The 25,209-nt window shown below is 44.5% G+C and overlaps 1 protein-coding gene across 4 annotated transcripts in view; it reads left to right on the forward strand.

Moving 5' to 3' along the window:
• Nucleotides 1–25,209, forward strand: part of LRRC4B (leucine rich repeat containing 4B) — a 1,040,654-nt gene that overhangs the window by 375,248 nt on the left and 640,197 nt on the right. For all 4 annotated transcript variants that reach the window (XM_069201000.1, XM_069201001.1, XM_069201002.1 and 1 more), the window contains one exon: nucleotides 16,949–17,030. The gene's annotated coding sequence lies outside the window, so the exon portion shown is untranslated. The remainder of the gene's footprint in view (nucleotides 1–16,948; nucleotides 17,031–25,209) is intronic.

Genomic DNA, 25,209 nt, shown 5'->3' on the forward strand with positions numbered 1-25,209 from the left:
AAAAGGGAGTCTCCAAAGGTCGATAAACTGGGCGTGGAGCATATCCCCTATGTCTAGATCTTCGTTCCACCCTTGTCCAGTTACCTTGTGACAAGTCATGATGCAAGCGAATGGGGGGGAAAAAGAAAGAAACTGGCAAAGTCTGTATGGTAGAATCCAGTGATCTATTTGACCCAGCACAAATGTATAGTACTGTTCCAGGGTCTCGAAAAGACACATGATACAGTCCCCTGCTATTGATTTCCCCGACTTCCCCAACCGTGGTACCCTTCTTACCATAATGATCTCATTATTGAGGTGAGCTGGAAGAGGTCTGTTCCAATTCAACCATTTAATGGTTTTCCTCTTGAGTGAGTGATAGTTCTCATTTTCACCCAATTCTAGAGAGGGAACACCAGCCAACACCACCATGAGGCTGTTAGCCTCTGGTGGTAAGTCGGGTCCTCGTGGTCTAGGAGCAGGCTTACCAGGGAGTATACGTTGGAGTGCTGGGCCATCTGTTTCTGATGGTAGGATGTTAGAGTTAGTAGGTAAAATTGGAACTGGGATAGCCATAGGTGGCTGTGAAAGAGGGGCGGCAGTGGTGCCCAAGGGAGGCCCCGTGTGGATCGGTGGGTTTTGTATATTGGGGAAGGTTCCTATTGGTAGATTGGACTCAGTGGTTCTACTCTGTTTGTTGTCCAAAATTTTCAGGGTGGTTAAAGTTGCCTCCAGAGTGGTCAGCCTGAATTCTATTTTCTGCAAGCTCTCGCTAATGGGCAACAAGAGTGATCTAATTAAGGATTCAATGCTCCCCAGAGAGCTACCGGGAAGTAATGTGTTAAGTGGGCTCTTCCCTTTGTCGCTAATGGAAGCAGTGGTAATAATATTAGTACCCTTGGGGGGAGTAGCCTTCTGCACATTAACTAAAGGCCTGTCCAACATAGGTACGGACTTGAGTGACTTTCCAAAATCAGAGTGAGGGATCTTTTTCTTCCCCTAACCACCCCTCATCTTCCTTCTGCGTTTATTTGGTGGTAGGTCATACACCTCTGCCACCACAGTTTGCTTTAGCTTATTAATCTTGATTTTGGCTCTGGTGTGTGTTTGGGTGAATAAGTCAACTGCCGAACTACTGGCAACTAATAGTGGAGTGGTGTCCGTAGTTTGTTTGGGAGGTGGGCCAGAAATGGGAGAACTATCCCGGAGTAATAGGGGAACGTCTTCTTGGGATGAAAAATCCGGGCTGCCATTGAGGGAACCTTCCTCTTGGGAGATAGGATAGGGAGTTATGTCACTGAGGGGCCTATTTTTCATGTGTTCAATCGAGCGACGGCGCTCTGTCCTACGCATCTCCAGAGAGGTTTTGATTCCCCCATCACCCTTTACCGATTTAAAGTAATTGTCCAGAGTCCCAGTGTTGGCTCCCCCCTCCATCGCTGCTGTTCCACCTAGGGCTGATGATGGCATACCCAGAACCTTTTTCGCATACCAAGTAGGATCAAGGAAATGCAGGTGAAAGAGAGTGGGCCCAGCCCAGCCTCCTGCGTGCCCTGACGGCCACAGACGGTCCCGCCCTTGTCCCGGGCTTGTCCCCGCGCGCTCCCGCGACGAGGAAGTAGCTGTTTGAATTTATAAGAGAAAAGTTATGCTATGAGTGGGGAAAGCGGCCAGGTAACAGGAGGCGCGGGTTAACAGGACTGCTGGGAGACGTAGTCCTGTCCCGACGCTCGCAGCCCCTGCACTCGCCCAGTCTCTCACTAAAACTGTCCGTAGGTTTTGCACAAGCGGCTCTCACACCGCAGCGGGACCCGCGAAGCAGAGGAGAGTCCAAAGGCAAACCAGCAGCAAACAGCAAGTCCAACGATATCCCCTGGTTATGGTTTCCCAATTGCTTTTAGATGTGAGGCTTCAAGGAGCAGCCCCCCTCCCGCTCTGCTGTGCTCTTTCCACTGCACGCGCTAAAGTTTAGGTTTCCATCACATGTACGTCGCTTCAACTGCCCATGTTTGACTTCTAGCCCGTACTGACTCCGGTACTGGTCCCTGGGGATCTGCGGAGCGTCTTTCCACAATGTTATTGGTATCAGCTATCAGTATCAATATCAGTAAAAACGAAATACATAAACAAACAAACAAACCAAGCGCTGTTTGCCTAGTAAAACCGCAGACGGCTCAAGATGAGGCACCCGGATTCAGCCCCACAGGTACCGCGGACGGATCGGTGTAAGTTCCTTGCGTTTGTTGTAGGTTTACGCGGGATACTAATGGGAACAAAACCTCAGTACCAGGGGGTTTCTGTGGAGCCGGTCTGACTCAGGGACTCCGACTCCCAGGACTTCTTGGGTGCTCCGTTCACACCGTAGGCCCGCCGCCGCCACCCTCTGTAAATGTCTTATAAGAGAGGACGCGGGCCCCACCTGTGATCTCCGGCAGCGCCTCGTCCGCTCCTGGGGCGCTGCAGGAAGGAGGCGCTAGGGTCGAGGCGCCGAGCCGGACCTGGAGTAAGGGCGCTCGGGATCACACGGTCACCTGCGCCGCTTGGATCCCAGCATCGGCCCGGCCACGCCCTGAGCAGGTACACAGCAGCCAGCGGGAGCCGGGCTCAGCGAGGCGAGGAGGTGCGGCCCAGGCGACTTTCACTTAAGCTTATTAGGATTTAGCATAACAACTTGGATAGAATTCTCTAGAGGGGGATTTTTATGAGATTTGGAGAGCAGACTAGAGCAGACGAGGTTCGACTTAGATGGTCCGAGACTTATTGGATGAATGTGTTTAGCTGTCATTAGGCCCAAAACTTCTGATGACACAACTGATGGTATCCCCTGGCTGAAGCAAGCTACTTGCTATTTCTACTTTTATTATTGGTGATGTATGTCATTGTAATGTAATATGTGTCTCTTTTGCTTTCTAGGTACCAGCTGCAACTTATGAATGAATTGCTGCATATTAATAATATCTTTTTATTATTAACTGAGATAAATATTTTTTCCTAAATTTGTGTTGCTAAATTCTTTTTCACATGAAGCCCAACATGTTAATGCTAACTTGCGGTTAGCGAGGGAACCAATTTTGAAAGGCTCATGACTTACTGTGAAATCAGTTGATGCTGAACTAATGTATACTTTGCCATTATTACAGTGTTTTGTATTATTAATAAGTGTGATTCTTTTGGAGATAATTTGTTTAACTGTCGATCAAATTGAGATATATCAGACACTTTAATCAATCGCTATTGATCTTATATGCTTATCATTTGTGTTTGAGAGTTATTTTTGTGACATTAGCATTGTTAATATAGGGAAATAAATCTATGAATTCTTCTTAATAAACTGTTGTGGTTATTGATTGGAGTTTAATATTATTGATATTAACCTTTGTTGATACTCACGTCATTCATTGATGATATCCCCTCAAAACTATGTCGCTTCGATCCATTGTCCTCTAGCGCAGAATCCACTATTAACTGTTAATAATAGCTAGGATTCCATTGCGCTGCAGCACTACCAACATCGGTGGCATCTTAGACACAAGCTTATGAGGGAGAAACACCTAGAAAGAAGGAATTTCCATGTGTTAACAAGTTCACAACAACATATGGCCAAAGTACATGCATGGGTGTTCTGCAATAACTGGGGGTTGTTAACATAAGAGATAAAGTTTCAAATAAGTGACCAGCAGCATGGTAAACAGCCCCTACCAAACATACCTGAACAGCAGCAATATCGATCCACGGTGCCCTGGAAGCACAGAAGGCACATCGAGTATTGGCACCGAAGTGGCTGCAGCATGATATCCAGGCACAGCGGGCACACAGCCTCTTCTCTGAGGCATCCCCACAGCTAGCGGCAGCACTGCCGGGGGTTCTCACGGCCGCCACACACCACCACCAATTTACATCCTGCTCAATGGCTGGCAGATATTACAGATTGCCCTACTTGCAGCTCTGCCCCCTTTGTTAAACACCCCCGGCCATCAGAATGTATTATTAATATTCAAATGCACTTAGTCTCAAAAATGATTACTTTGGTCAATTTTAACATGCAATTATGGTTTTAATGCGGTGTTTAAGTTAAGACATGCTAAATTTTTTTTACATGGAGTGTAATGGTAACCCTATTTTTTGTGCAATACGACTGGTGGTGCGTTTAGTTTGCAGGTAGCACTCCACATTCTAATATGGCTGACATGTTCGTTTACCTGGTGGCGACTACGTTCGTGACACAACTGGCTTAATGGCGGTGAGCCCCTCTACCAGTTTATATGCCAATGATTCACAAGTGATTCCTGTGGCTAATACAACAAGCAGAACACGACCGTGGGCAATGGTGTGTCAGTCAGTTCAAACATTACTGATTCCTGAGGAGACCATCCTCCAGTCAACATGCATCCTTTCTGGGATCACACAGGTGGATCAAGGGTGCAAGGGGCGGCGCCCACAGCAAATATGAGGAGATAAGAATTACCTAAAGCTGCAACGGTGGGAGGTGGTGGGGGATGGGACAGACAGGTATCAAAGCTGAACACACACATGTGCAGGAAAAAAATATTTAAAAACAAGAATCACAGCAGGAGGTGCAGGCAAACCGTATCACCACAGGAATAAAAGAAAAAAAGTGTCCCACAAAACAAAAGATAAACAGCCAAATTGTAAGGATACAGTGCTTGACTGGTGCTATGTGGGAGAAAACAAAAGACAAAAAAGAGGAACAAAGGGGTAAGATTGACCATTAGCAAGCAAGGATTTGTAAAGGGCACTGATATAGACAAATGACAAGCAGTGGCGGGCTTGAAGCTGTATACAACAGGTCTCAAAAGCTCAACCTAATAACAGGACTGTCTGGTAAATCTGGGATGCCTGGTTACCCTAAGTAGGTGTCAAACACATGATTTTTTTTTCAAACAAAGGGGCAGTATCCATTTGGTGGTGATAGTGGGCAATGTAGGATAAGTGAAGTCGCAGACCCCACATAAAGGTTCAATTCAGTTCAACTCACAATTCGGGAGGGAAGGAATGAAGCCAGCAATGGCTCAGTCTTGCCTACGTCTAAATGTCAGGCTCTTCCTGGGCCCTTCATCCCATGGTACTGATGAGCCAAAATAGAGATCCAGCCCAGATGAAGGTTGCCGTCCGGCTAATGGATCATACTAAAGATAGCTTGTGTTGTCCAAAGACCCTTTCATAAAACTGTGACTCACTTTGTCAGAATTCATAGCCCCTTACCACACTGCAAGGACCCTTCAATCAAGTACTACTCTACAGGTTAAAGTGCTCCAGAGTGACAAAGTATGGGCTGGAGGCAGGCCCTTTCGAAAAGTGGGTTTAAGAATCTGAAACTCCCTGTAAACATCCCAGTGAATCATAATTTGAAGTGATTTAAGAAAGCAGCATACACACCACTCATTGTTCAGCCATAGGTGCCTTTGTGTATAACTGGAACTATGCAGTTTTATAATCTAATTTACTACACTGAAATACAAACCTGGGCAGGGTCTTGTGTCATTTTCTTTTTTTTATTCAACGTTTGTTGCATGACAAGTTTTTCAATAGTTTTGCAAGTGTTTTGGGTTTTAGAGCTAGAGCAATGACTGAGTCTGGAAAGCAGCTAGAGAAGGACATTTGAAAGAGAACCAACCCATAGTGTTTTTTAGGTTTTAGACTGTGGATCTACATACCCTGTCTGTGCATATGAAAGTGGGACCAAACCACTTTGTTTTAGTCCAAGTTCTTCTTAATCCAGGAAGTAAGAGCTCGAAGAGCTGCAGTGGAACCAAGGATGGTTCCTGCCTGACAGCCATTCTTCCAGAGGTGAGGGGACATCTGTACTTTCTGCTGGAGGAACTCAGGGTGTACTTATTGCCTAGTGGCCACACTGTTTGCCAAGAGAGGGAAGGAGTGTATCGGTCCCTGCAGGAGCAGAGACTTTCAAGAAGGAAAAGCCAGCGTGCTCACAGTTTGTGGAGCACCTGGGAAAAGCAGTCACATAAGAGAGTGAACCCGGGAGCAACCTGCATTTTGAGTTGGCCTCTGGTCTCTCTGAGTAGTTCCACCTGCGAAGCGCCTCAAGACTCTGTATGGCTGCAGCTGCACCTTGCCACTGTAAGCCTGATTAGCCTAGGAGGCCTCAATTGTACATTGCAGCTGTGATTCCAATTAGCTTAGGAGACCAAACGTAGGTTGCCACTGTGCCTTGACGAGGCTGGGCTGTCACAACCAAACCCCAGCTGTTGCCATCTCACGACTTTGCCCCGCACGCACAGACTGTGCTCATCTTTCTGCCTGACCCATGAGAACCAGCACCCAGGCTTCACCCACAACCACAGCACATGGGTTATGTTGCGCTGGAAGGAAGATGTGCACAGAGACTTTGGACTTTCTACATGAAGCAAACCAAAGGTATGATTGAGTGACTGAGTTGCGCATCTACGCCGTACAAGGGTAATTGTGATAATCTCCACCTGTGCCTAATTTATGCCAGTGCAACTAGCTACTGGGGACTACAGCACCTACATATCATCCAGTTGGAAGAGGACATTAAAGAAGGAAGGTGCAAAGCCACCTAAAGGATGCGGTTAGGGATTCAACCCGGTATTCTTGAGTATAATTGGATTGTGTAGTATTTAGTTCTGTTGTGTAATTAAAGTACTTGCTTCTACTAAAATATAAGCACAGGGCTGAATATGGATGTTATTGTGTCAGCTGGTTGAGTTCTGAGCTCTGGCCACCTAAACTTTCTCAATGAGAAGAATTGGACTGCTGACCCTTGCTGCTCTGAAAGTCGTGTGTGGAAAGGTTGTACTTGGCCCCGTTTGTAGAGCCGCAGTAGGACAGACTACAGCATGACAGTGACCTGACCTCAATCATCACGGTAGGGGCCTAGTACCCCTGTCTGCCCTGTAGCCTCACAAATAAGGTCGGACAGTAAGTGAGGCAGGAATTTGGAAAGAAAAGTCATGGACTCCCATTAAGGGGACCATTTGAACAGCGCCAGAGCAGAGCCCAAACCTCAATCAAACAAAGGGATATTTTGGAATATGTATCGTTATCGATGTAAGGCAAATCAGGATTGTGGGAAGAGAATTTGTGGACCACATATCAAGGGGTGATCCAGTTTATAATCATAGAGCAGGCCTCAAAACTCAAACGAGGGGATATTTTGGAAACTGTATTGTTGGTGATGCAGGATTGAATATAGAGAGCTGTATATTTTTACTTTTAAATACACAGCCCATTGCATCGTCTGTTCGAGACCCAGCAGTTGGAGAGTAGGGCGGTAGCCAGTTCAGGTGAGCCTTCCACGCTTCCACGACTGGAGAAATCAATTCGCATCAGTTTCAAACAGCGAAAGAAATCCATCACAAAATACTTTATCTGAAGAGCTCTGTCAGACACTCATCAAGTATATTGTTAAAGTAGCACCCCAGAAATAGGGTCAATCAGCGCTCTCAGGCATTCACCTCAAGACTACTTGAAAATTAGTCTCGCTACAAGTGACAAAGTGCAAGAATACAGCTGCTGCGACCAGGCCTGGGAGTGAGTCCTGCAGACTGACTGCTTGAGTGAGAAACAACAAATGAAAGGAGGAATGTGAGAGGGCAACCGCTTTGCACTCTCTCACAAGAGGGGTAGTGGTTAACAATCTGTTGGACAACCTTGGAGTTAAACTCATGTGGTATGCTTTATAAGAATATCCGTCAAATGATATGAAAAGTTGTAAAGTTCGAATACCACCCTATTCTATCCTATAGTTTATTAGTCTCTGAATTATCTATTTATGTACATCACAATTAACATAAATGTATAACTACTAATGGTTGCCATGGATATTTCAGCCTCTTTAACTCCTTCGAAATCATTCTCCCTTTCAGCTACATAGATGTTAATTTATTGTCTCCTTTGTTATTAGGATAAGCTGCTTTTAACGTAATATTTTAAAGTGTATTTTTAAGATGTATAATATATGTATGCTCTTATGTTTAATTTATATCAGCTTTTTGGTAATATTGATTGGTGTCACAGCATTTAGGATCCTGACCCCGAAGAGAGTTCACCGTTTCTAGGCTTAAATCCAGGGCTAGAGGGAGATTCATGGGGCATGACTTCTCATTGACACCTGCATTTTCACAAAGGTGACCGCTCCAAGTCACTGCCTGGCCTATGTATATCAAGTCATATGAAAAAGTGAACACGGGCCAACTAGTATTCATAAGATGGAAGTAGCTACTTTGAACACTTAAAGGAAATGTTGACTCCAACCAGAAGAACCACTTGAAACCCCAGCATCAGAGCGCGCGTTTCTCATAACTCTCTATCCCATTGAATGCTGACGCAAAGCAAAAGATGGCTTACCTCCACCGAGTTGCCAGTGACATCCGTGGTGGCTTCACTCATGGCCTCCCAGAATCACCCCAAACTATACAGCTAGAGAATAAGTGGATGTGCCTGCCACAGGGTGTTTACGTTTGAGGCACCACCTTGGAAACTCCCCACTCAGCCTAGTCTTCTTCACCAGGGACCAGAACAGTATACACGAAAGCACTGATCTTCCTTCCAATTGGCAGTCTCGGCTCCATGGTGAAGACATGTGTTTCTCCAGTACCATAAGGCTTACATGAATTCTTCTCACCTCATTTTTCCTCTGTAGAAAGATTGAAGCAAACCTGGCATAGTCAGGCGTGGCTCACGCGCCCTGCCAACTACACGTTCTGCAATCCAAGAAACAATAAGGATGTATTGAATCTCAGTAATCAGCAGCATCTGACATTTCATAGTTCCCTCCAAGTCTCAAACAGCTGTGTCTTATGTGAACAATACGTCTCAAGCTGTATCTGTTCCTGACACCCTCAAGAGCCTGGTAAAAAGAGCCTTCAAATGCTGGTGTACCACAAAGGTTGAGGAGAGGAGAGAGTATATTCTATCTGTAACACCAAGTGGGAAGGTAGGAGGGTCACATGCAATACGGTAAACTGCCTAATGCACGTGGGAATGCTATATGTACAGGCCCACGTCTTTACCAAGAGGATTGCATCAGAAGGATTGTGTCACGGGGGTTAATTTGTCAGCCCAGAGAGAACTAACTTGCTTTAAGTGTGTTGCCACAGAGCTACCGGTTCAGCAACGCCCAACCACCCATGGGCACTCGTCTTCTGAGTTTCCTTTGTACCATCCTAATGCTCTGTGAGATAACTAGCAGATTCTAGTTGTTTATGAGATATCAAAATGCAAAGGGACCAGAATGAAGGGTAATTTGGGGAGAACTGCTTTGCTTACGGTATGAGCAAGTCCTGATACAGTGAGGGAAAGTTGATTCAAGTGAGTTAACTGAAGGTTTGTCTCACTTTACTGATCAGTAATGGCATGGAGTGAGATGCTCATCCTCACCTGACTTGTAGTCACACAGCCACACAAACCAAGAGACATGCTATGTGGAGTTAATCACTTACGTAATGCGTTACTCTGCCTACTAAGGTCATCCCAAAGTGCTAGATATAATAAGAGAATGGAAAAAAAAGAAAGAAGGGAAAGAGAAGGAGGAAGGATCCTCCTGAAAGGAATGATCTTCAGCAAAATGGAGACGTCAGTTGCAGGCCCTGGGCGTCAGACAGGTAGGAAGCATGAGATGAAAACAGGCTGCAGGGAAGGGCAAGGAGGGGGGGGAGAAGGTAGGAGGTTTAAACAAGGCAGAGCAGACTATGTGAGCATTCAGAGCCTGCTGAGGGAATGAGGTTGGAAGACTGTTCAATGTATGAGCAAGCCAGAGACCAGGCCAGGCCCCCATGTCCACATACAAAGACTAATGTGTACATACACACACATACACACTGGGAAGAAACATACAACACACCCACACACTTCACCATGAGTCACACACACATGCCCTCATGAATGCACACATGCAGTCTCACACACACAAATGTGGGACTGAGCCAGTGCAACACTCTAGGCCAAGTAAGGCCGCACTTTCAAGGTATCAACACCCTGCAACGCAGCAGCCAGGTGGGGGTCTGGGAGACAACAAACTATTAACAAACTATAACATGATGGGGTCATTCAACATCCATTATCAAGCTCACAAATGAAATTCAGTCCCTAGCAAGCATCACATCTGCAGACTTGTGGTCGGTGGATTTTACACCACATCCTGACAGAAGTGATAGATAGGAACCATTAACATCCTGGTTTCCTCAGAAATTGTAGCCCAAATTTTGGCAAATCAATACATCTTTAACTCATGGGGAATTGTGCTTCAAAAGATCAAACCCACCCACTAACCGGGTCCCCTGCTCCTGGTAAAAACTACAGGGAGCTCAGCCTTAAGAGAAGCCATAAGCGTCAGCAACACCCTGAGTAGACTGGAAAATCTAACAATCGTGAAGCGTTCGAGTATGCTCCACCAGGGCTTCACCTCTCAACAGTCAGACCAAGTATTGCCCTTTAAATGGTCAAGCCAACAACTGGTCCTGATGAAAAACCCCACAGTTTAGTAGTAGAGGACAATAGCATAAAAATCTGTTCTTGGAGCATGGACTGGAGAACCTACTACTAGATGTGGAGGTGACTGTGTTTCTCCAGAATTGTGACATCATTTTGACTCATGAAACTTGACTCACAGAGCCAACCCAAATTACAGGCTACGTTGGGTATCATGTTCCAGCAACAAAGTCTCTGAAATTCAGACACCCTAAAGGTGGTCTTTCAACATTCTGTTCCACCAAATACAACTGGGCCACTGAACAAATTGACCTTGGAGGTAACTGGATGCTGCCAATCAAGCTGGTGCCCAAGAAGGCATGTTTTCCTTATACATTATTGCTGCTTATCAATGTATATATTTGTCCCTGCAAAGTAGAAAAAAAGAAAACTTGGAAACGTTGTTTAAAATCATTAAAATTCTACAAAAGCAGAACAAGCATGCAATTTTTACTATTTCTGGAGACTTTAATGTAGACCTATGCAAAGCCAACACAAAAGGGGGCTCAAAACATAGTGGAATGAATCTGGAAAAGAGGTTTGAACATCTCAGACTGAGGCATCTGATGGGCCACCCAAAGGAGGTTTCACCCCCTTCAATTACTTTTTTAAATTGCAAAAAACATTCAACAATTGACTTCACATTAATAAGCAAAGTAGCTTTGCCTCAAATCATCCCCTACCAAATACTTGTCCGCTCACAAAGCAGTCACTTTCCGCAGTCTATCCGGATTCATTTTGAATTCCAGCAGTTTTGCCCAACTAATACCATAATCTCCGCCCCAGTAACCCATAATGCAAAAAACTTAAAATGGCATAGCCGCGAAATAGAGGAGGTGCTGGAAGAGGTTTATCGATGTGCGAGAGACACCTAAGCCGCCAAGAGTGGTCTAGAAAGGCAGGAAAAATTAGAAACTGAACAAGGTAAGTGGAAATGGAGTGGTTGCATTTATGTGACTCTCTGCTGACAAAATTTCCTGCAAATAAACAATCGTTAATATCACTAAATGGGTCAAATAAAAATGGAGGTCATGGAAGGCATGGTACAACAGAGAGCTGTGCCCAAGTCACACAAGAAACAGGGAAAGTGGTAAAGGAGTTATGACTGGGTAAGAAGCCAGATAAATACAGGCTCCCAAAATTGAAATTGAAATACAAGAAAAATTGCTGGTCAGAAAAATGGCACTACCAAGAGGATTTTTGGACTAAGCTCCTCATGTCCAGCAAACTGCAGTATAATAAAAAGTTCTGGCAGCTGGTGATCGGGCTTTCATTGGTAAAGTCAAGACAACTTAATGCAAGGGTTGATGCAGCCACCTAGGAAGCACATGTGTGTACGATGTACTCAGTGCCTGCTCAAGGGGTCAAGGGCGAAGTCCTGTTGGCCACGTGGAAATGCAAAACAAGCCTGGTTCCAGTTAACTTTAGTTTTGAAGTGAAGTTGGAAATTTGCACGCCTTCATATAGTCACGAGTACACCACCATTGTCATGGACTTAGAACAGTTGAAAGGAATTATAAAGAAATTAAAATTGGAAGAGGCTGCAGGTCCAAATGGAATTCCAAGCGCCCTATTCAGAGGCAATGTAACATATTGGGCTTACTACTTAGCACAACTTTTTAATGATCTTTACAGCACAAAGCATCTGCCAGATTCATGGGAAGGAATCATCTTCCATCCGATTTCCAATAGTAGTAATCCCACCTCTCTAAACTACAAGCTTATAGCTTTAATTGACGTTGAAGCAAAGCTCTATGCATCCTGTCATCTCCACCATTTAAAAGCTTGGGTAAATGACAAACAGCTCATACCACAAAGTCAGACAGGATTTAGAGTTGGCATGGGGACACTAACAAACTTAAAAGCACTATCCCTTCTAGCCGAGAAGGCCAAACATAGGAAATGTCGGCTATTTGCATGTTTCATTGATCTCAAGTTGGCCTTCGACTGTGTTCCCCAAGCTTGAGTGTGGCAAAAACTAGAAGATTGGGGTCTCCCGAGTGGCCTACTGAGAACAATCATTGAATTACATTTAGGAACCTGGGCGCAAGTCAAAATTGGAGGGAGTGGTCAAGTTACGAACAAAATTCAAACAGCAAACCTCCTTAAACAAGGATGTATCTTAGCTCCAATTCTGTTTCATGTACATCTTGCAGACTTAGCTGGTGCCCTTCTGCTGGAAAATAGCCAGTCGCCCTCTCTGGCCTCTGATGCAATAGTTTGTTTACAGTATGCGGATGATATTGTCTTATTGAGTCAAACTCCAGTCAGCTTGCAGCGCACTATTAACACCCTAACAAGTTATAGGGACAAGGAAGTTTTTGAATTAAACTTGAATAAAACCAAGGTGGTTTGGTTGGTTGATTTGAAATTCAAGTCATATGCATGGTTTGTTCACGAAAAATAGGTGGAGGTAGTCCCATTCATATAAGTATCTGGGATTCACGATGGATCATCAACTGACCTTTAAACCTCATCTTGTCGCCTTTCAGGCAAAAGCACAGTCACTTGCCTATGGATTTAAACAACTAAAACAAAAACTGAGTTGTCCTTCATTTAGACATCTGCTGTTGGTAATCTCCACTTGCATAATGCCAACAGTTAATTATGGGACAGAAATCATGCTGGGCAAGGAAATAGCCTCCTTTAACCAAATTCCAACAAAGGTCTATAGAGCAGTGTTTCAGATACAAAATCGGCTTCACCAGCACAGGTACGCTTAGAGTTTGGGTTGAAAAATCAAGCATTCCAGCGCAAGTGTGTTTATATCAAAGTAGGTTGGAAACTTCAAGCTGATGCTGGCTCCATCAGTAATCTATGCTGGACGGAAATTGAGGAGCAACGTCATAGCAACCTAAAAGGATCATGGAGTCATCATTTAAATCAGGCAATCAAGGAACTAGACCTGCAAGAAACATGGGCCGTTAGCTTGGGGAAAGTGGCATTCAACCGCATAGCAAATGCCTCAACCTGGTTCTTGTCTTTTTTAACAGATAAAAACACACTTGCACTAAGACGGCATGCTTGGATAGTAATATCATCATATAAAACTTTGCAAGCCCTGGAATACTGTCAATAAATTTTTCTCAAGTTCTGAAACACCAGTATATGCTATTTCCCTTTGGTATGATGGACACTAAAGACGTTGTTCCTTCCTGGAAACTCCAGCCGCACACTCGATCTTGTCATCTTTGCGGGTGCAAGCAAAAGTCACTAGAACATGTTTTTTGTGTGTGTTCGGTGCCAGCGAAACACAGGAAAAGGTACTTGAAACTAATTTTTAGGAAACTGAACATTGGCTCGCCTAGCCAAGCTATGATCACACGGCTAAGTGGTGCCTTAATCCCTCTGGTTTGTAGAGGTGTAAAGTTTTTAATGCTTGTTTTTAAAGAAATGTCTAAAAAGACTGAGTAAGGTCAGGTTTAAGCCAAGAATTCCTATTGAGTACAATCATGCTAGTGGGTAGTCATTAACAGATATTTTGAAAAGTGGGCTGCGGCAATTTTGAAAAAAAATTGAGCGTTTGAAAGTTTTTTTTATCCCCTTGTAGAAGAGCTAGTAAGAGAACCCCTTGTTTTAAAATACCCTCTCAGACAAAAGTCCCCCAGCAGTACTTAAATGGATTGTTCTTCAAATGATGCATAATGTTTTATGTTGCACAGGCACTTTGAACAGGCAAATTGATCCTGCCTGCACTTAAAGACCAGCCTGTAGCAGGGAGAGGACTCAGTATGCGTGTAGCACCACCCATCCAAGGCACCCTGTTGTATAAAGTACGGTCTGGTGCCTTACAAGCTGAAATAGAGTGTTTTGTTTACAGGTCTCAGCGTACATTTACAGTTCAGTTTTTATGAATATGTTCTTAGGTTACTATCTAGAAGATTGGATTGTTCCTATAATTTCCAAGCACTTTTACATTAAATAATGAAGGATGTTTTGCGTGTTTACGTTGTCTGGATATATGTGTATTGATTTTATAGTTAGCACTGATTTTAATTAACTATGCTAATAAACTTGACTGACACACGTACAAAGACAAACACATACAACTAACACATACAATCAAAAACATGCACTACATACACACACACACCATGAAGACACATACAGTCACAAATACACAAACACCATGAAGACACACATACAGCCACCCACACATACCCCATGAATACATACACAGTCTCCCTCTCTCATACAGCACACCATGAAGACATACATAATTTCACAAACGTCACACCTACAGTCTCACACACAGTCACACACGCAAACCAAAAGGACATACATAGTCACACATAACATGAAGGTACACATACGGACATGCGTGCCCCATTAATACAGGCATACATTCTCACATACACATTCACTCACACACACCATGAAAACATACATGCAGTCACATACATAATACGTAGACTGTACCCAAGCAGGCACAACTGAACTGACATGGGAACACATAAATAACAATGAATAAACAGATGTAGGGACCCAGGCGTTATGCTCCTCTAATCTTTACGTCATTTACCTCCTAAATCAAATTTGAGGAAGAGGACAACTTGATTTCTCTGCATTATAGACCCTTGCCCTCCGCATAGAAGCATCATTTCTACTGGGTGATGGAATATTTCAGTCCACACGTCTATTAAAGCATTGCCCTGTCTGGATAATTATCTGTCAGTAACAACAAAAACCCCAAATTATCTGCAAGTTCGTTCCATCTTTTGCAACTTTTCAATAATATGCAGCACTATAATTCGGTGCCTTAATTTATTTAATACTGAGACGTGACGCAGTTAAATTTGCCATCCATACACAACATTGTGTGTACAGGCATGCACTTTCCCTTTACAAGTAGTTATTATTATATGCGTTGAATAGTTGAAGCAAACAAGAACTACAACTCCCAGAATTCACACATTTAAATATAAATTCCAACACCAAAACAGGGTGCCAAGGCTAGTTACTTATTTGCATATTTTTGCTTTAAAACAAATTAAACTTGTCCCGGCATTCCACAAGGTGGTAAACGCGTTCATTATAATTCGACTGTGCTAAACATATTTAATGTTTATGAAGTGTTATTTTTTGTTGCTACTTTTAATAGTGAAGTGTTTTTGCCATTTGGCAACAAGAGTAGCAACTGCTAGACAAGTTCCCAATTAATCTTTTGCCACCCTTGGCTCTCTGCATCTGTGTATTTAATTGCTGACGATTGATTCTTTGGAATAAATCACTTTATTTCGAGGAGGGAGTGGTGACTCCTTCTTTGGAAATGAGAGCATGTTAATATCAGCTGGTCGGCATTGATGTGCATCGCATAACTGAGCAACAAATGCCCTTTCTGGGTGTGCTCGCTGCACAAACAGCACATTGTTTCCAGCAGTGCCAGTTGCCTATTAATAAAAGAACAATAAAATTGTATCAGCAGGTGAGAAAGGCAAACTCAGTTTCTGATTTATGACTCTTGCATACTTCTTTCAACCACTTGCTTAGCAATTCTGCATACCAACCCCCAGCTCCTGTACGTTAGGCGCAATATTTAGCTATGAATGTTAAAGCATATTTAAATTAAACAAAAATGGAAACACTGCAACAGTTCAATAGAATAGAGTGGCTGAATAAGAGGTGCAATGGAGAATTCAGATATATTTTAGTCTGCTTCAGGTGTTTTTTTTTTTATTTTACTTTTTAGAAACTTACAAAATATGAACAAGTTTTGCATAAAGGCAATGAGAGATTGACACCGGCGTCCCAACACAGGGATTTGAGGGGCCCACCACACGCCCATCACTATCACTCGTTCATGGGCTTGTCTTTCAAAAATCCTTTGTTACCATTGGTAAATGCTTTACATTTGTCCCTCCTTGGGGGAGTTTTGGTACTGCCTTGGGCAGCGACCCTGTTACATGGCAAACTGCATGATTGCCGATATGTTTGACTTGGGGGCTAACTTCTTTTTCCTTTTGTGTCTCTCCTTTGTGCTCCCACTCACGGTGGCCGTGGCGCTTTGAATCGGCTCACTTGTGTCAACTGTTTTACTTTTTATTTTCAATTTATGTGACAAGAAAAGTCCAGTTAGGAATTTACAATGGTAATAGCTCTAACTTGAGCAAACGCGAAACCCATTCCATTGCAAATGCTTGTTTATATCTTACTAGACTGGTGGTATTTTTCATGCTTGCAAAGGGGTCTTGGTGCTATTTCTACACCACTGGGTAAGAAAGGAATGGTGTCTTTTGTGGTGGGCTTAGGAACAGTCAAACTATTATTACAACTCAGATAATTAAAAATGCGCCAGAGAACTACATGGCGGGCTGAACCCCTGAGTCTAAATCTGCCAAAGTCAGTTTAGCTGTCTAGCCCTCCAAGTCGAAAAATTGAGTACTGTTTATTGCCTAGTGATAACACTTGCCAATTATAGCGCTTAGACACAGCAGAAGTGTAGATGAAGCACTGTTTTGAAAGCAAGTTATTGTTTTTTTTTGTTTTTGTTTTTTTACAGACTCGGCGTTACAGTGACCAGGCTCTAATGGAATTGTTAATAGAGGTGGCAGACGGTTGTCCAGTCTCAGCGGCCCCAGCAGGTAATGTTTTACACTTATCTCAAAGTGTGCACGAGAGCGGCGCTGACACCTTCTCGAGGGTGCCAGAGACCTATCGAATCCACGCTTAACCCTTGCGCGAGGCGCCGAGCACGTGACGCGAGGCGCCGAGCACGTGACGCGAGGCCAGGCTCCCGCCAGAGGCCGCATAGCTGCCTCCACGCACGCGCCTCTCCGCGGCTGCGGATGTGTCTGCTGAGAGAGAAGCAGAGCTGCTGTGCAAAGCTGTCGTGACGTACCGCAACTACGAGTCTAGGTCGCGCCTGTCGCGACATCCCAAGATGCGCCTGCCCCCCCATTTATCCTGGCGTATCATAAGACTCTGGGTTACGGCGAAGGCATACTCCACTGAGACACTGCCCATCCGTGAAGCAGCTGTGGGTTGTCTTGGTTACATGAAAACATGAAAAAGAGAACATGTAGGCTCTGTTCGAGTCTCTCGGGTGCTCGATATTGTTTACAACAGATCCGACCTTTTACTGGTTTTTGTGTTTTATTTAGTTATTTTTTTGCAGTTGTATAAAGGTCACGTGTAATATCACATGGCATGACACACCGTGATGCAACATAACATATCACGGAATACTATGTGAGACATGTAACATACCATGATATACCACATAATATAACGTGTGTACATTAATACGTATGTCCCCATTTTGCCAAGCTTAGGCATACCTATAAACAAACATCTCTATATCACTAACTTCTCATCCGCCCACACTTACTCACCTGTAAGCCTCACTGCCCCTCTCAATATTTCCCTGTTTAGCCAAGCATGCGCCTACCTATAAACATCTGTCTCTACTGTTAACACAGAGACCAACCGTTAACCCACTTCATCCCTGTGAATATCTCGCCATCTTGCCTCACACATAACCCAGCGCTTCTGTAGTCCTCCCAATAGCCCCATCGCAAAACTGGCACACGGACACGCGCACAAATCTGTAACTTCCATCAGCCTTTTGAAAAGCAGCAATCTTGCCACATACTGAAGCATGCAAGTCTCCCTTTCGATTAAAATGTCCAAGTCACTCCATAAACACCCTTATCTCTCTGAGACTCAAACTAAATCTCCCCATTGCTTGAAACAGACAAGCTGAACACGACTTATTTCACCCAGTGCCACCCAATAGCACCTCACGCAGACCCAGTGCCTGCCAATAGCGCCTCACACAGAACCGGTGCCTGCCAATAGCGCCTCACCCAGACCCAGCTCCCTCATTATTCTCCCTCCTTCTCTCCATGTACAGACTCGCTGTGTCCCTTCCTAGCCCAACTAGGGGTGTGAGGATTTTGCTTAATTTCTTTTTTTGCGTAATTACATGACATTAAAAAAAATGACAAGACATTACATGATAAGCAAGTGTGGCATTTGGTGCTGTATTTTAGCTCGAAACGCGTCCTCGTGTCAATACTGGATGTGAGGACCCATTTCGTTAAGAAAAAAGTGCGAACACCACCCACTCGTGTTCGGTTCACGTTGTTCCCGTGCTCCTGCAGTATGACTTTAACTGAAACGGGCTTGAAATTATGCAACATGGAATAATTGTGCAATTTCAGGAGTCAAGGCAAAATGGCAAACATTACACAAAATTATGCCGGCGTTATGAAAAAATTCCCTGAGGATAATTAGTACCTTCACTTTCCCATTACTGTTATCTCTGCAGGCACAGACAAACTCTATCCCTTGCAAAATCAATCTCTCTCTCTCTCTCTCCATACATAGCTACAACGTTTCCCTTTCTATCTCTCAAATCTCATCAGACTCTCCATGCACTGCCTCACTGTAGCTCTTTCTATCTCTGTTACGTGTCTTCCTCTCTCCACACAGATACTACCATGACCATCTCTACTCCCACTAGTAAGCCTGTACCACACAAACATATTACTTGTATCCAACAGTCTGCAGCACTAACCTAACAACTCCCTGACGCACGCAGAGCGCTTTTTCACCCGTTCTGTTTCTCCCATTAGCTCCCAATGTCTGCTTAAAGAAATATTGCTCCCTGGCCTCTCCTCTCTCCATCAGCAACACAGCACATCATAACTAACATCCAGACAGATTGGTGGACGATCTCGTTTCTGTGCAGAATACAAGCCTACCGAGCAGTAGCAGCATCTTCCCCCCCCTTCTCCCACCCGTCCTCAGCACCTTGAGACCCCCACGGGTGAGTAGTGCGCTTTACAAATTGCTGATTGATTGATTGACAAAAACGTGTGTTTTACCTCATGGGTCACAGGTTTGAATCCATTGGCCCACCCAGTCTCTCCCGTTCCCAGGGTTCATAAAATGAGGACTATTGAGTCTGGTGACAATAAACATACGTTAATCAGGACCATCATTCCAATGTGGGTGAATGTATGCTACACAAATACATATGTTAGATTCAAAACATGCTGTATCACCTATAGCGCATTAATGACAGGTGCATTCGACCAACGACTGCAAGAACCCTACACAACAGAATGAGCCAGGCTCCATCCCAACTCGAATCCAAGAAATGTAAAATAAAAAGAGCAGGAGCCAAGCCTGCTCAATGTATGTGTTCCATCGCTCAAAAGAAAGACAGACAGACACACACCTTTTTTTACACCTGCACATTGTGTACCCCCAGCAATGACTGCTTATACACTGATACATGCTACACCTGTACCCTGGCTTTTACGCGCTCACTCTAACCCCCTAACACTACACAAATTGGCACTACTCTTATGTTGGACAACGAAAAAGGAGGATAGTCATAGGAATCAGCGCTCACAGTAAATAACCAAAAGGTAGTGTGACACATAAATATATATACGGTGCTCCTGACAGGAGGATCCCCCCACACCTCCTAGGTTTCTGAAAAGAAACAAAATAGCACAAAACATATGTCAAGGCACTCGTGAATTGCAAGCTCAGTTATCCGTGTCCTCGTCTTGGTGTCTTGTTCACAATCATTAAACATAAGTCCGACCAGGATAATAAGAAAAATTGTCAATATATTCTTGAAATGCAGTGTCCATAACAGCAACAGCCAACACGTGTTTCATCCTGTGAGAGGATTTGCTCTCAGAGTCTTCATCAGGGCTTTACACCAAATAAACAAGGAGAACGGTTTTATTAGCGTTTTAGTCCTTCTCCCGAGAGTCCAACATTAATTCAATCCCAGAAAAGCAGTCCGAGTTATCCCGCATGTGCCCCAATTTTTCTTATTATCCTGGTCGGACTTATGTTTAATGATTGTGAGCAAGACACCAAGATGAGGACACATGGATAACTGAGCTTGCTATTCACGAGTGCCTTGACATTTGTTTTTTACTACTCTTATGTTGTTATGAGTCCATCCTTCCCAATCTCTTCAAAGTGTGATACTACCTCTGTGACATCCACCACTAACTCTCCTCCTCTCCACATACATAGACACTACACATCCCCTCTCTGATACTAATTCCCTATTGCAATGCACACATTTTCGTGTCTCTCTCCATCTGTGTCAATGCCTTTCAACCAATACATAGGCAGGCACTACTTCTGTCCCTCCTCTCTTTCCTTCACCATCTCTGTACGTTGCCATAAAAGGTCACTACAGCTGTTCCACAGCGCTAACCCTATCTCTGTATTGTGACACTCACACTGGAACTACATCTGTCCGTCCTATCTTTCTATCACTCTCTGTAAGAAATTGGGATATTGGTTGAGGGGAGGTGGCAGCCCCACTCAGGCAGTACCCCAATCCTAGTCAGGGTGATCCACAAACATCACTAAATTAACTTGTGCTGAACTCTCTGGCAACTTCGCACAAAGCAGTCAGGCTTAACTTAGACCAAAATGTAAAGTATTATTATGCAGCACACAAACAGCAATAATGTGAAAACACAACAGAAGGAAAATTGCCAACCAGTTTAGAAAAAAATAGTATATTTTAATAAATAAAATGATACAGAAACCACAAAATCCAATCAGTCGAACTGGAGATATTCAGTCTCATTTTTAGGCACAAAGCGCCTCCCTTGGTCATCTGGTTGTGCGAGACAGTGGGAAATCTGAATCCCACCACTAAGCACCACAGTAAGAAATCGAGTTGTTGGTTGAGAAGGAGAGAAACCATACTCAAGTAGCAGCCACAATCCTTGTCAGGACAAAAAAGTCACTAAATTAATCTGCGCTTAACCCTTAAGTAGCTTGGCACAAAAGCAGTGAGGCTTAACTTAGATGCGATTTGTAAATTATTTAAGCAGCACGCAAGCAGTAAAATAGTGAAAACACAACACAAGAAAAATCTCACACCAATTAAAAAAAATACAGTACACTTTAATATATTATTTGACACCAAAGTGACAAACCAGCAATCATTAGAACGAGAGGTATATAATAGTCCCACTGAAAAAGCTACCTCCTAAAGTCCAACGTAAAGAGTGGAGGAGACCATAAAGAGCAGGGAGAGCTTTGCAGATAATCGTTGCTGTAATGCGAAGAGGTTACTGAGCATCAGGGATGATCATCGCTGAAGTGGAAAGATCCTGTTGGGTGTCATGGATGGTCGTTGCTGGAGTTTCATGTTGGCGGCCACTGTGGGCTGTTGATGCTGCAGTGCAAAGTGCAGATATTGCATTGCAGGTTGTCGCTGGTGGTCACTGCAGTGCAAAGAGTCAGATTAATTGCAGCGCTGCATTGGCAATCAGTGCAGGTGGCAAGATCTTTGTACAATAGGGCCCGTATGCTGTCCAGAAGTGCCCCAAATTTCAGGATTTCTCCTTACTTGCAAGAGAACTGATGCCACACCAAGGTACCAGAGTGGGACCTCATGGGGGTCAGGAACTCACTCCAGCAGAGGTCAGCAGGGCTCATGCAGGTCCAGTTGCAGGTCCAGGAAGGTACAGTGCAACAGGTCAGCTGGGCAGCTGCAGGGAGACCTCTGGAGCGTGTTGTGTCCCTTTAGCTCAGAACAAGAGGTCAGTCAGCTGACACTTGGGGTCACATCCACCTGAGATGAAGGGTGCAGATCCAATCTTCCTTCTCAGACATCAGGGCAGGCCTCAAGCAGCAGGGTAATCCTCTGGCAGCATAGCAGTTCTCCTTCGGTAGTACCCACAGGTCCAGGAGTGTACTGAAGAGTGGGTTTGAGACTCCCCATTTTTTATATCTGGTGCCCACTTTTAAGTGGAAGAAACCTCTGGTGTTTCATCCCTACAGAGGTGTCTGGATTCTCCTGCTTCCCTGCCCTGGTCCCAGTCTATATGGGCTAGTATGAAGTCATTTGCGTGTGAGCTGAGGTAGAGCTGCTGAAGTGCAAGTGTGACAGGTTACAGCCCTGCCCCATACATTGAATCAGGATGGCGCATCCTGCCAACACCAGACCCTCTTTTGTGTGGCTGTCTGGGAGGAATACACAAGGCAAACTACACCTAGCCAAGTGACCCAGGAACAGGCACCACATTGTTAGGGCAATAAAATGTCAACTTTCTAAAAGTGCCATTTTCAGAATGTTGATATAAATTCTGACTTTACCATTTAAGAGGGGTTGAATTACAATTCCTCAGATACCAAACATGATATTCCTACCTGCTCCCAACCACATTTATCACCCCACGTTATCCTATGGGAAAGGCATGCTTTGCAAAAGTGAAAAACGAATTTAAGTTTTCTCCACTACCAGGACATGTAAAAATTAAATGAAAGGTACATGTCCACATTTTAAATACAATACACCCTGCCCTGTGGGCGGCTTAGGGCGTACTCTAAGGGTGACATATGTGTTAAAATGGAAGGTTTTGGCCTTGCAAAATGTTTATTTTGCAGGTTGCATTGGCAGTTTGAAACTATGTAAAGGCTATAATGGCAGCTTAGAGACATTTTTAACAATGTTACTTAAGGGAGTTGCCAATAGCAGACTAGAGACATGTTTAAAAATGTTACTTAAGTGGGTGGCACAATAAGTACTGCTGACCCAATAGTAGTATTTCATTTACAGGCCTTGAGCACATGTAGGGGTAAACCTGGCCCCCAATCTGGCTGTTGTCTGCGCTCCATGGTAACGTGTTATTGAATGGCACAGAAATGAGAGTCCTGTGTATGGGAAACTATGCTCTTATCTTATTGGATGCACAATAGGCTGGCAGAACTAGAAGTGAGGCCTGCAGTCAGGGAGGAATAGTTTGAGTACCTCAAGCCTTGCTAACTGTATTTCTCCTGCAAAGCACACATTCTAGTTGTGGGTGGGTTTACATTTTCTTGCATCCCCTCTGCTGAAGGGAATCGAACTGGGATGCAAGCGACTGGCAATCCCCCTTTGGATGCTCAAAGTGGAGGCCCCCTCGGACCCGGTGTTCACGTCAATGGTGAATCACATGCTGACTCACTACATTGAGAAAAATTAGGGCAGCCGGGTGAGTAGGGCAGTTCACTGGGATGCCATGAACGTGCTGCTTCAACAAGAGTGCCTGAAGACCACCTACGAGGTTAAGAAACAACTGGAGCAGAGCTTAGACAGCCATGAGGACATACTACGCAAACTGGAGAGAAAGCTGCCAAGCGACCCTGATAAGCGTACGGAATGGTAGCAGGGTAAGATGCAACTCTTGGGCGATTGAAGCTGAATGGAAACATTTGTCCATAAGACCCATTGCCAGAGGCTCTACTGGAGGGGTGGGGGGTGGTTCCAGGCATGGGTGTTCCTTGCCCAACTGGCTAAACATGAAATCCAACGCCCTCCGCTATCGTCGGGAAAGGATGGCCTGGGTGTCCTTGGTGTACTCAATGGGCCATCAATAATGCGTTTGTTTCCCACTTACATAAAACATATATGGCCCAGACATGTGATGTAGTAGGGAAGAGATGACAGTACTTGACAGGGGTGAAGATGCCAAGGCTTGCGGAGGAACACCAAGAGGCTCTTGAGGCACACTTATCTAGAGAGGAGGTTTTGGATGCCATACGTGCCCTAAAAACAGCAAAAACCCCGGGAGGAAAATGTTAACATAGACATGTGGGCACACTGGTGGACAAACTGTTAGAGGTATATAACGAAGCCCTGACAAAAGGGAGACTCCCAGATACGATGAGTGAGGTGATATTGGTAATGATTTCTACACCGGGAAAGACCTGACTGAGATCACCTCCTATCGGCCACTTTCTATGTTGAATATAGACGTGAAGATACTTAGTAAGGTGCTGGTTGTGCTCCTAGTGGGCCACCTCCTAACACTGATACATATGAACCAGTTCAGGTTTAATCTGAAAGAGAATACTTTCTGTAACCTACCATGTCTCTCACATGTGTACCATCCCCCCATTTCAAAGACAACACCTATGCCTTGCCGTCCTTACATATCGAACAGGCGTTTGACTCTGTGGACTGGGGTACTTGAAAAGGTGAGCATAGGTGCTTGCTGCATGCAGTGGGTAAAACTTTTATTGACAGATCCTGACGCAAGAGTGCAGATGAGGGGATGATCTTGGAGAGGCTCACCTTCCATAGAGGTACACTCTGCCACCATTACTATTCACATTGTCGATGGAGCCAATGGTTTTTAAAGTCTGTTGGGTGCTCAGGCCCTGGGGAATCACTGTGAGGGAGACTCCATACGTGATTTCACTCTATGCCGATGATGCTTTTGTCTATTTGAGGTAGCTGGAACTCGGGGTGCTCATCCTACTGCATGCAGTACGCAAGTTTGGGGAAGTTTCTGGGCTCCATGTCAATCATACCACATCTTCCTCCTCGGGGCACTGAAGGTGGTCCCACTGAATTTGCTGCCAGCAACGGGCCTCCTCTGGGAGACAAAATGTGTGAGATATCTGGGAATCAGGATCACCCACATGGAACACAACTTTACGAACTTTAACATCGAAAGGGTGATGGACAGTTTACGGCCGGCGATTAGACTCTGTAAGACCCTTCCTCTGTCACTGACGGGCAGGGTCACCCTGGTCAAAATGGTGTTGCTCCCAAAATGCCTATACACTCTGCAGGGCGCATGATATGAGGTCACACGCCGCTACTTTATTGAAATTGACAAGCTTATAGTAGAACTACAAGGGGAAGACAGACGTACACGAATAGGGCTCTCCACACTTAAACAGACCTGGCAGGAGGGGGAAGTGAGTGGAGGTGCCCAAAATGGAACTGTATAATATGGCACCCACTTACATGACGTGATACATAGGCTTGACCCT

Source organism: Pleurodeles waltl, chromosome 7, assembly GCF_031143425.1.
Source record: "Pleurodeles waltl isolate 20211129_DDA chromosome 7, aPleWal1.hap1.20221129, whole genome shotgun sequence".
Classification (NCBI taxonomy): domain Eukaryota; kingdom Metazoa; phylum Chordata; class Amphibia; order Caudata; family Salamandridae; genus Pleurodeles; species Pleurodeles waltl.